The sequence below is a fragment of the Nicotiana sylvestris genome, chromosome 10, assembly GCF_000393655.2.
Source record: "Nicotiana sylvestris chromosome 10, ASM39365v2, whole genome shotgun sequence".
NCBI lineage: Eukaryota > Viridiplantae > Streptophyta > Magnoliopsida > Solanales > Solanaceae > Nicotiana > Nicotiana sylvestris.
Window position 1 is genome coordinate 104,816,046 of NC_091066.1, and position 12,708 is coordinate 104,828,753.

The 12,708-nt window shown below is 39.4% G+C and overlaps 1 pseudogene; it reads left to right on the forward strand.

The window, feature by feature from the left end:
* The first annotated feature begins 9,234 nt into the window (after positions 1 to 9,234).
* On the forward strand, positions 9,235 to 12,477 carry LOC104243566 (uncharacterized; annotated as a pseudogene).
* The last annotated feature ends 231 nt before the right edge of the window (positions 12,478 to 12,708 follow it).

The following is a 12,708-nucleotide window of genomic DNA, read 5'->3' on the forward strand; positions in this document are numbered from 1 at the left end:
CAAAGTCGACTCCATTGGTCTCCACTATCCCCATGTTCCTGAGAACCTTATGACAGCTGTCTAGATAATCCTGGGATCCTCTGAAGATGCACCACTAAAAGTAGTAGTGAAGAGCTTGGCGAACCTGTCCAATCTTCATAAAGCATCGGCAGATATAGCTGTTCCATCACCGGTCTAAGCTACCACACCCGGCCGAACTGCTCTAACTGGCTGAGCTACTGAAGTCTGAAACTGGGGAGCCATCTGCTCCGGAGTGCGAGTAGCAGAAGTCTGGGCTCCTCTTCCAGCCTGAGAGACGGCTGGTGCTACAGGAAGCAAGCCTGCCCGGGTAACACTCTCCATAAGGCCCACTAGATGGACTAGAGCATCCTAGAGTACTAGGGTAGCAATAAACCCCTCTGGGACCTGAGCTGGGCCCACCGGAACTGCCTAGACCAGAACCTTATCATCAAAGTCAACATGAGGCTCCGCCGCTGGTGCTACTACTCTAGGTTGAGCTCTATCCCTAGCTCGGCCTCTAGCACGGCCTCGGCCTCCCCCTCTGCCCCTCGTGGGAGTTGCTTCTAGGGGCTCGGGCTACTGATCGGTGGATGAGGAAGCACGTGTTCTCGCCATCTACGAAAGAACAGAGTAGAAATTCAATTAGCATTGAGAAACCAAACTGCACGACAAGAAAGAATAAATGTGAAGTTTTTCCTAACTCTATAGCCTCTGGGATAAATACAGACGTCTCCGTACCGATCCCTCAGATTCTACCAAGCTTGTTCGTGAATTGTGAGACCTATGTAACCTAGAGCTCTGATACCAACTTGTCACGACCCGGATTTTCCGCCCTCGGGAGTCGTGATGGCACCTACTCGTGGAAGCTAGGCAAGCCAAATATTGCAAATTCATCTCCCTTTTTATTTAAACATATTAAACAATGTAAAATACTAAGTGATTAAACAATGGAATAAGATTAAACAATCGGAAATGCGGAAGCTGAAACTTAATATTCCAACCAAACACTGCACATAATTTGAAGTACAATACTACCTAGAATTTGGTGTCACAAGTCACGGACTGTCTAAGAATACTACAAACAAGGTCTAAATGAAATACATAAGTCTGTCTCTAAATAAGTAAAAATAGAAAGAGAAAAGATAGGAGGATACGCCAAGGCCCGCAGACATCTGCAAGACTACCTCGGGTCGCCTGTGTGGACTGAAGACAGCGCCCTCACTGCGGTCCAAACACTCCGGTATCAGTATCTGCACATAGTGCAGAGTGTAGTATCGGCACAACCGACCCCATGTGCTGGTAAGTGCCTACCCTAATCTCGGCGAAGTAGTGACGAGGCTAGGACCAGATTACCAAATAAACCTATGCAGTTAAATCATATACAGTGGAAATAGAAGCAGATAATTACAACTAAAGTTGGGCGAAGGAAACATACTGCGGGGAGTAGCGGGTAACAACGGAATAATAGTGGAGAAATGTAAGGACGCCATAACTAAAATACCAGCAAAATATAAGGAAACAAGGAACAAGTACACATGTAATACCGTTGCAGGAGTGCAACTCGATCCCAAATCACATAGTACCGGTGCAGGCGTGCAACCCACTCCCATTTCATATAATACCGTTGCAGGCGTACAACCCACTCCCATTTCATATGTTACCGTTGCAGGCGTACAACCCGCTCCCATTTCATATGTTACCATTGCAGGCGTGCAACCCGCTCTCATTTTATATGTTACCGTTGCAGGCGTGCAACTCGCTCCCTTTTCATTTAACAATACCAATCATAAAAGAATCCCGGCAAGGGAACAGGACTATAACAACAACATCCCGGCAAGGGAGCAATAATTTAACAACAACGTCTCGGCAAGGGAACAAAACTATAACAACAACATCCCGGCAAGGAGCAATAATATGACAACAAAATCCCGGCAAGGGAACGATAATGATCATCCTCATATGAAGCACAATAAACTACTACGGAGTCACAACAATTATAATACAAGACTTACAGGCATGCTTGACACCAACATTTAGATACTCGTTACCATGCCTATACGTCATACTCCACAATTAGCATGTAGTAAATAAGACTCAACTCCTAATCCCTCAAGATAAGGTTAGACCAAACACTTACCTCGAACTTCCACGGCCAACTCAAGCCTCAAACACCGCTTGTCCTTTAGAATTCGCCTCCGAACAACTCGTATCTAGCCCAAATTGATTTAACAATATCAATAAATGCTAAAGAATTCATACCCAGTGCTTAATTATAGATTTCCTATCATTCTTCCCAAAAGTCAAAAATCGACCCCAGGCCCGCTTGGTCAAAATACGAGGTTCGGACCAAAACCCAATCACCCATTCACCCACGAGCTCGAATATGTAATTAGTTTCAAAATTCGACCCCAAAATGAGGTCTAAATTCCATTTATACAAAAGGCCCTAACTCTACCCCAAATCCCTAATTTTCTACTATTAAGAACATGATTTAGGCCTAGAAATCTAATGGGTGTTAATGAAAATTGAAGAAAATGAGTCTAAGATTACATACCTATGAATTAGTGGTGAAGTTCTCTTTCAAAAATCGCCCAATTTGGAGTTTGGAAGAAGTAGTTAAGAATTTTGGGTTTAATCCCGAATGTTCTGTTACTGTTTAAAAATCACTAGGCAGACCTTCATCGCGTTCGCGATGGGTCTACCACGTTCGCGAAGAGCAGCCTTCCTCAGGCTTACGCATTCATGAAGGGTTGGCCCCTCTGACTTTCGCATTCGCGGGCCTGTGCACGCGTTCGCGTAGAGGAATGATCACTTCCCAGACCAGCCCCCCATTTACACTACGCGTTCGCGGGAAATGGCTCGCGTTCGCGTAGAGCAACCCCCCAGTGCTCCGCGTTCGCGTCCCTTACCTCACGTTCGCATTAAACAAATCCACCCCTGCCCAATTATCCATTTCGCGATCACATGAAGGGCTTCGCGATCGCAAAGCACAGAGGGCATGTGCATTAGAACAGCAGTTTTTGCAATTTTCCTAGGTTCAAAAACCTTTCGAGGCCTATCCGAAACTCACCCGAGCCCTCGGGGCTCCAAACCAAACATGCACACTACCTCAGAAACACCCTACGGACTTGCTCGTGTGATCAAATCGCCAAAATAACATCAACAACTATAAATTTAGCATCAAAATCATGAAATCACTTAAGAACTTCAAATTTTCCAATTTTCTCAAATACGGTCCGATTCAAGTCATTTCAAGTCCGTTTCCTACCAAATTTCACAGACTCATCTTAAATCACATAAAAGACATGTACTGGGATCCGGAACTAAAATACGGGCCCGATACCATTAATAAACACATTTCATTTCCAAAAACTCATAAATATTCCAGAAAACAATTTTCTTTAAAAATTCATTTCTCGGGCTTGGGACCTCGGAATTCGATTCCGGACATACACCCAAGTCCCACGGGTCCGGGTCCGTTTACCCAAAATGTTGACCAAAGTCAACTTAAATTCATTTTAAAGTCAAAATTCATCATTTTTCACAAATTTTCACATAATGGCTTTCCGGCTATGCGCCTGAACTGCACACACAAATTGAGGTAATGCTAAAAGAGGTTTTAAAGGCCTTGGAACGCAGAATTCATTTCTAAAACAAGTGATGACCTTTTGGGTCATCACATAAAAGCATGTTTAATTTCCTTAATTGCTTTATTGCTTAAACTACCGTAATTGTATTATGTGAAGCATGTTAGGTTAGAATTACCTGTTTTACTTGGTACGAAATTTAGCTTAATTGAGTATTCCTTGTGTTGTTTCTGTGTGTTTTACCTTGGAACTACGGGATGGCATCCTGGGAGATCCCCTGTACGTATTTATGATTTGAGTTGAGGTGCGGGATACAGAGAGATACCTAGCACGTATATTGAGGATACCAAGAGATCCTCGGGATACCAAGAGATCCCTAGCATATATTGAGGATACCAAGAGATCCTCGGAATACCAAGAGATCTCTGGCATGTATTGAGGGTACTAAGAGATCCCCGGTTATTATCTTTGAGAAGAATGGTATTCCTGGTGATTGTTTCTGTTTCTGTTTCAGTTGTAGTTATCTTTATTATCCTGTATTGGTTCTTATTGTTATCTTTCAACTGTACTGTTTTATCTTATACGGCCTCACCTTATATTTCATTTAATCTCAGTAGGGCCCTGACCTTCATCGTCACTACCCGACCGAGGTTAGGCTTGGTACTTATTGAGTACCGTTGTGGTGTACTCATGCCCTTTCTGTGCATTTTTTCATGTGCAGATCCAGGTACCTCCACTAAGACTCATCACGCTTGAGACGAGGCGCTTGTATAGACTCCAAGGTATATTTGTCGCGTCCGTATACCGAAGAGTCCCTTTCTACTCCCCCTTTTTTAGTATTTAGCCCTTTTGTATTTTCCTTTCTTTTGTTAGATATTCTGGAGTTAGATACTTGTAGACATTCAAAGGCTTGTGATCATGAGATTCCGGGTTTTGGGAAAAGTATTCAGATTTTGAGAGTTGTTATTGTGTATGCCGAGCGGCACTTTTAAACACTATTTATTTCACTATTTTGTTTTTATTATTTCTTCCGTAAATTAATTTATTTTCTACATTGTTAGGCTTACCTAGTCGTATAGACTAGGTGCCGTCACGATGGTTCATGGAGGGTGAACCGGGGTCGTGACAATTCATCTATATTATACAACTATATGTTTTATAGGCCGTCAATAGGGTTCATCTACATTATACGCCTATGTGTTTCATAGGCCATCCATAGGGTTTACAACCCTATACTATACACTTATGTGTTTCATAAACCGTCCATAGGATCTATCCATACTATGCACATATGCGTTTCATAGACCGTCCATAGGTTCATAACACATCATTATGCACATGATCATATATAAACTCAAAGTGACATGATTATTATTACATTTAAGGTCGTAAGTTCCCACATCATTGGAATACTTCATGTTCGTGCTCATCATGAAGAAACTCAACTCATTACATTAGCACATATATGGTAGATAAATGAGTAGATTTCAGTGGCACATGGGCCAAATTCTTTTTCCATAAGGTTCATCCTCATTTAGCATATGGCATCTCTATTTCATCTTGTTATGTACTTTCTTGTCATCTTAAGGTCATTAGCTAAGTTCATGATTCTTGGGGACTTAAATCAAAGTCATTTGCATTTATTATTTTAGAATCACACACACTATGATTGAATCTATTGGAACATACAATACCTTAAAATTCTCATTTTTGACAAGCAACCACATTTCATGTTCATAGTATCACTCCCTTTTACTTGCCATGGGTGGCTGTATAACATTTAAAACATTTCGGAACACTATAGACTCTACTCATGAGGACGTAAGAGCTTATGACACATTGAAAACATTTACAAGGAAGTTATACTCATTTTATTTGAAACATAAATTGGAGTCATAGACATTCGTTAAATCAACTTCACGTGAAGTATCTTTATGGGAGTGAATGAGGATAAAAATTGAAACAAGACTTAATTATATTGGCATATGATAAATCATGTGTTCAAGACAATCTAACATGATAAGAATTGGTACTCTGGGCAACCGTACTCGGAGTTCACAATGAGATCATGAAATCTGATTTTATGGAGGGAGTTTAGACAACATACCTTGCTTAAACTTCCCTTAGATTACTACAACGTCCCAACGCTTCTAGCAATTTCAATCAACTAGAGATATGACAAAATTAAATCATAATTAGGAAGAGATTCATAGTTTCAGCTCACCTAGGCATTTCATCAAGCACTAGGTGTGCAAATTTCACTACAAGGTTTCTATGGTGGAATCCCTTCATCCCACAACAAATCATTCACCCAATTTAGTTCAACAACCTCCTTACCACCCATGCATGCACAAAGACACAACTCCCACACCTAAGAATTATACTTCTCATTACCTACTTTCAGTCCAAATCCTGAAATTTAGGGCTAGGGAGAAGAACTTTACCTCTTAAATGAAGATCTTGTGATTTCCTCCCTTGAATCCCAAAGCTTAAGCAAGAATTTGAAGCATGAAGATATTGGTTCCTTTCCTTCTCTCTCTAGATTTCTTTTCCTCTCCCTAAAATATCAGATTTTTTTGCTCCCAAATGGCCCCCTTATGCCTTTTTATTAAAATAGGGTCAGATTAGAAAATCTTCAAAAATAACTTCCGAAGTCAATTTTGTGGTGCAATTCCGTGATAGCAGAATAGATATGTGGCCAGCAGAATGGTCACAAAATGGTATGTTAATTTCGCGATGCTATTTTGCGATAGCAGAATGGTTATGCGGCCAATAGAACGGTCACAAAATGGTTTTCACAAAATGGTATGTCAATTTTGCGATGCAATTTCGCTGTAGCAGAATGATTATGCGGCCAGTAGAATGGCCACAAAATGGTTTTCAAATTTGAGTTGCTTCTGATTCATTCTGTGGTGATTTTCTGGTCAACGGAACAGATCATCTATAGCATAATGGGCCACATAATCGTCGTTTTTTGCAAATTCTTCTACCAACTCCACTATCTATTGCACAATCCAAAAATTCGTGTTGTGGCACATTAGCTTACCTTTGCACCATAAAACTTAAATTCTTGACAAAATTGTACAGGACTTTACATCCTGCCCTGCTTAGGATCATTCATCCTAGAATGAGGGTTAGGGTCCGCCACAAAATACCCAATATGACTTAGCTCTTTATTCCCAGAAATTTTGGTAGAATTTCCCATGTAATTGAGCCTATCCACGTGTTAGAGAATCCCATAAATCAATCCTAATAACATATAGATAACACCACACTGCACCATAGACATAAAAACAACACCAACTATGATATAGTAGGCATTATATTACCAAAATGGGGCATTTTTCATAAACTGTACAAGTTTGAACATAACTTATAGAAAGTAAACTCCTAACATTCTTTTAACACGCAACAATTTCATGATGATCTTGACTTCTAAAAGTTAACTGAGAGATCCTCCAGGGCTAGCTGGCTCATGATTCTAAATCCGGTGGATAATGGGTCCATCTCACTAAAATTGCCACTTTGGATATGGTGCATCCTTAAATGCTTTGTTCCAAAAAAACATGGTTTTCTTCTATAATCCACAATTATGCATGATATTTTGAATCCGATCATGTCTCTTGAGTCTATTTCAGAGCTCAAGAGGTGCAAAAGTGTATTTAGGGAACTCTATGAACTTTTACTGCATATAGTAGATCGTGGATATGCATGCCATATTTGGTCTTGGAAGGGAAGGTATTGCAAGTGCCAGATTGGGTTGCTTGGGATGTAAATGTCAAAAATGTATTCATCAGTCCGGCACTCTGAACTAGTGATTTGAGTTTCTAAAAGTTAGCTTAATAATTAATTAGTAATATTATTTTGGAACATGGAATTAATCTTACTCATTGAACCAGCGGTAGCTAAGATTGTTTTAACTTTTTGTACATCATTATTCTGGTTTTACCATCTTCAGATGGCTCAAAAGTTAGCTACTAGAGAAGCTATATAGTAATAACTACTCAGCATTGATTATTACTTTTGAAGTTAATTATTAAGTTGATTGAGCTTAAGGTTGGAAGTGGAAGAAGAGGTTGGTTTACATGCATTAGTTAAGGAAGAACAGAAGTGGTTTTGGTTGTAATTAAAAAAACAATAGAGTGTAGTATGCATATTGAGAAGCGCGAAATTCCTTAAAAGGTAGTGTAGTAAGTTAGGTTCTTCAGGTCAATTTTTCATATATATATATAGAGAGAAGTATGTGATGCTTTGGGAACTTGACGAATTTCAAGGAAAAGATTGATGAATTAATTGGCTAGAAGAGTTCTGTCCAATATATACTGGATGCATGCATGTTCCCTCACACTTGTGCTTTGCATTGTGACATTTGCGGAACAAATTAAATGGTGAGACACACTTGAACACTTTCCTGATCGATGAAGCATGCACCAATATAATTAATGTTTTTTTTTTTTGGAAATCAATTTTAAAGATCACCTTTTTAACCATTACCTTAATATATCCTTCTTTTAGTTCCTATTCAAGCAGCAACAGCAGCAGAACGAGCAGTCGGGGAAGGGATTTACATAATCATTAGCAGATATTATGAAATTACAGAACATGACAAGTTCACACAGATCTTCTCACTTGAAATTATGGACTTACATATCCAGCTCACGTGAATCACATTTCAGACTTTATATTTTTTGCACTACGAAGGGGAGCCTTGGCGTAACTGGTAAAATTGTTGTCATGTGACCAGGAAGTTACTAGTTCGAGCCGTGGAAACAGTTGGGTAAGGATGCGTACAATACACCCTTGTGGTCCGGCCCTTTCCCGGATCCCCGCATAGCGAAAACTTAGTGCACCGGCGTGCCCTTTATATTTTTTGCACAACTTTAAGTCTCTTCAGCACTGGCAAAATCATGCACAGACCACAAAATTAATGGTTTCCCCTTTCAGATCCCTTTAATAATAAAGAGAAAGACCAGAAAAGAATAGGAAAAAAACTTCATATCTTTCACAATTCATTCCTGTAAAAAGAAATGGAAATTGGAATCTCAGATAAAACATAATTAGCATCAATCCAAATAGCTCATCTGTTTGTTAGATTTTGCTGAAATAGAGTAAAGAAACTTCCTAAAAACTAAAATTTGTCATATCTTAATTACTTTCCTTAAATCACTCTAGAATTTAGTATGTTCTTATGTTTGTAAAACCTAAAGTATATTTTAAAAGTTTAAACAAGTCATGATTCTACTATCCAAAAGAAGTCAGTACAAATACATGAAGGAATAACTTGTACGGGAAATTTACATATACTAAAATATTTTGGAAATTTCGTTTTGTTAACAAATATTCAGCAAATTACATTCTCTAAATTTCAGACGGAGGCTAATCTAACCATGGTTAAAAATTAACCACATGGTTAGGGCGTAACCTCCAAAATAAAAAAATATAAATGGCCTGGCTACAAAGAAATTGCTTTCAACTCTGTTATTTTGAAATAAAATAATTCATATATATTTGCAAATTCCTCTAGGGTTAAAATTATTGTTGGGAGATTCGACGGGCGAGTGACTTTATGCTGTTCAGATTATTGGGTTGATACGTATATTTTTATCTGATCAAGTTATAGTGTGTTATGCTGTAAATATTTTCTGCATTGTTTTTTCTCCTCTTTTTTTCCCCCTTCTTTTGTTCTTTTGTGTTTCAAGCTGAGGTGACTTGGAATTTAGGGTTTTATAAGCTTTCTAATTTCATGAACCTTATATGTTGTTGCTCCTTTAAATTTGTTGGTTTGATGTATCTATTGCTTCATAGTTGATTTGTCGAGAGAGAGAGAGAGAGAGAAGACGAGAGATTAGTTTTCATGCCAATATGGGTTGGTTTCCGTAAGTTTGTTAATGCAGTATGTGAATTTCTTGTTGGTTCTTCATGCACCTTTTATTAGACCATAGGTGGAATTAAATTGCAGAATTGGAAAATGGAGTTAATAATATTTAGGAATTTGGGTTCAAAGTAGATGCATTTATTTGGTGGCGAGTAATGTGAGAGATTTTTTGTTATTACTTTGCATCTGTTCTATCATTTTAACTGTTTTGTCGGTTTCTTTGATTTGGCTTCCCCTTAAACCCGTAATTTAGGGATAAGTTTTAATATTCGGTTTATATCAATCATTGACTGGATAATGCAAAAGTTTTTGGAATTCATAAATAGGAAAGATATATTCATCTTTGTTAGTCTCTTATGGTGTTTGCCAGCAGCTTCCACAAGCCATATGCAGTTTGCTAAGTGATGAATTAAATTTGGGTTTCACAGATTTGGAATTATACACTTGTGATAAAGTTCATATAATACACATCATTGAGTCATGTTCGTAGCAATCAATCAACAGTTTGAGTCTTAAGGCAAATGGAGTGTAATAAAGATGAAGCCATTAGGGCCAAAGAAATTGACCGAGCAGATGTTAAGCAACAAGGACATTGATGGAGCTCAAAAATTCGCTATGAAGACTCAAAACCTTTTCCCAGGCGTTGATGGCCTTTCTCACTTCATATTTATGTAGCTTCGGAAAAGAAAATAAATGGTGAAGTTGATCTCTATGGAATCCTTTCTGTAGATCCCTCTGCTGATGTTGAAACAATAAGAAAACATTACAGAAGGCTTGCTCTAGCTCTTCACCCTGATAAAAACAAATCCGTAGGAGGCGGATGGGGCATTTAAGATTCTCTCTGAAGTCTGAAGCATGGAATTTGTTGTCTGACCGAGCTAAAAGGATGACTTATGACCAGAAACACGCTATGAGGAATGTTGGCGTTGGAAATCCATCAATGCGAGGCAGGTCAAATGGTTTTCATAATTTCACTATCGATCCAGCAAGGGCAAGAAATTCAACTACTGCTAATTTCCACCCTGTCCCCGTGGCTTCTCAGCCATCAAAACCTGCTACATTCTGGACCTCTTGCGATCGATGTTCGATTAAATATGAATATTGGAAAGTTCACCTCAACAGAGTTCTTGTCTGCCCCAACTGTCACCAGCCATTTTGGGCTAAGGAGCTAGGTGCTCCTCCTGTAAATGGACATGCATCATCTAATACAGGGCCTTTCTTCCAGCAGCAGCAGCAGGGTACAAATTGTCATGCTGCTAATGGATCGTCTGCTTCAGCTTTCAATATGGGGATACCTGGACATTCTGGCTTTGGCTCAAACATAGGAGCAAACAGTCAGCAGGCTCAGGATTTTAAGTTAAGAGGTTGTAATGGGGTGCCCCCCTATGCTGCTTCCCCTACGCACGTTACATCCAATGGCCACCCGGCTGGTCAGAACTTGGAAGAGAGTACATGAATAAGCAGCTGTAAATACACCAAACATGGAGGATTTTCCTCAGAAAATTAATAAAACTTATACTGGTTTTTACCCTAATTTGGGTTCCCATTCTGCACAAGCTGACAGGGTAAAGAAAAAGAGACACATAAATGAGCAGAAAGCAACTAGTAAAAGAAGAGCAACGATGAATCAATTGGTAGGAAAAGCTAGATCTGGCAGCCATGGAATCGTGCATGGAAATGAGAATGGTGTTTTGAGAGCTGAGCGAGTTGTTGTTGTGGGTAGCAATAAGCCTCAGAGTTCAAGAGAGTTGTCTCAGTCAGAAGTTCGCAATATGCTGGTGGAGAAGGCTAGGACGGAGATCTGCAAGAAGCTGAATGAATGGAGCACAACTTCTGCATCTAGGATGTCATATAAGGAGGACAAGGAAACAGAAAAGAAGCAAACTGCTGCTGCCCATACTGCACAAGGATTTCACAAAAATGATTTGAGAAGAGAGGAAACTGTGAATGGTGTATTAGTGAACTCCAGCAAATCATGCAAGCACAAAGAGTCTAGTGTCGTCTCTACTACAAGTGTTGATTCAGAACCAGAAGATACTGAAATTAAGTCTATGAGGGTTCCTGATTCAGATTTTCGAAATTTTGACGAGGATAGAACGGAGAAATTATTTGAAGATAATCAAGTTTGGGCTGCTTATGATAATGATGATGGCATGCCCCATTATTATGCTCTGATTCACAATGTCATAAGTAGAAAGCCATTTAAAGTGCGAATCAGCTGGTAGACCTCTAAAAACAACTCTGAATTTGGGCCAATTAACTGGGTTGGTTCTGGGTTTCTGAAAACAAGTGGAAACTTCAGAATAGGCAAGCATGAAATTAATAAGACACTCAATTCTTTCTCCCACATAGTTAAGTGGACAAAATGAACCAGAGGCGTTCTCCAAATTTTCCCAGGAAGGGGGATGTAATGTTATGAACTCAACAAAACGATACCTTGATTAAACTTCCAAATAAACTGATTACAATAGAAATGCAAAGGATATAGTCATGAACTAAGGAAATAGTAGTAGAAAGAAAGGAGATGAGGAGACAGAGCCACAGAGAGAAATAGACGAGGAAGAGAGAGACCATGAGAGGGGAGTTTTCCAGATAACAATTCGCCTTACCGTATACTTGCACGAATTGGTAATTATAGTAACTATATTCCTTCTTGTCCAGTAATTCCTTGACACATGTACCTCTAACCTGGGTCCCAGTTGCAGCCCAATAACCTCTTGTTGGGCTATTTCACATCCTGACTCGTGTGCAACCCACTCCCTGGCACAAGTACTTCATTTTGGTTTAGGCCTTTCATAACAGTGGGCTCTGTATAGGAATTGGTTTCCCGAATGGAACGAGCAAACTCAGGATGATGTGATCCACAAATATGATATGGTGGAAGTGCTTGAAGACTACAGTGAGGACGAAGGTGTCAGAGTTGCTCCATTAGCCAAAGTAGCTGGCTTCAAGTCAGTAATCCATCAGCATCAAGACCCTAAACTGATGATGTCCATCTCATTGAAGAAGTATTAGGCATGTGCCTAATAAGAGTTTTCTTTGGTTTGGTAGCCAACCTTGTTGACTTGGTTTGGTTGGTAGCCAACCTTGTTGAATTTCTTTGGTTTGGTAGCCAACTTTGTTGAATTGTGAAAAGTGTGTGTAAATTGTCAAATATGGTAGGCTTTAGAGAGTGAAACTTTGGCTATAAAAGGAGAGCTTCAACTCTCATTTCTACACACCAACAAAGAGAGAAAGAAAGAGTGA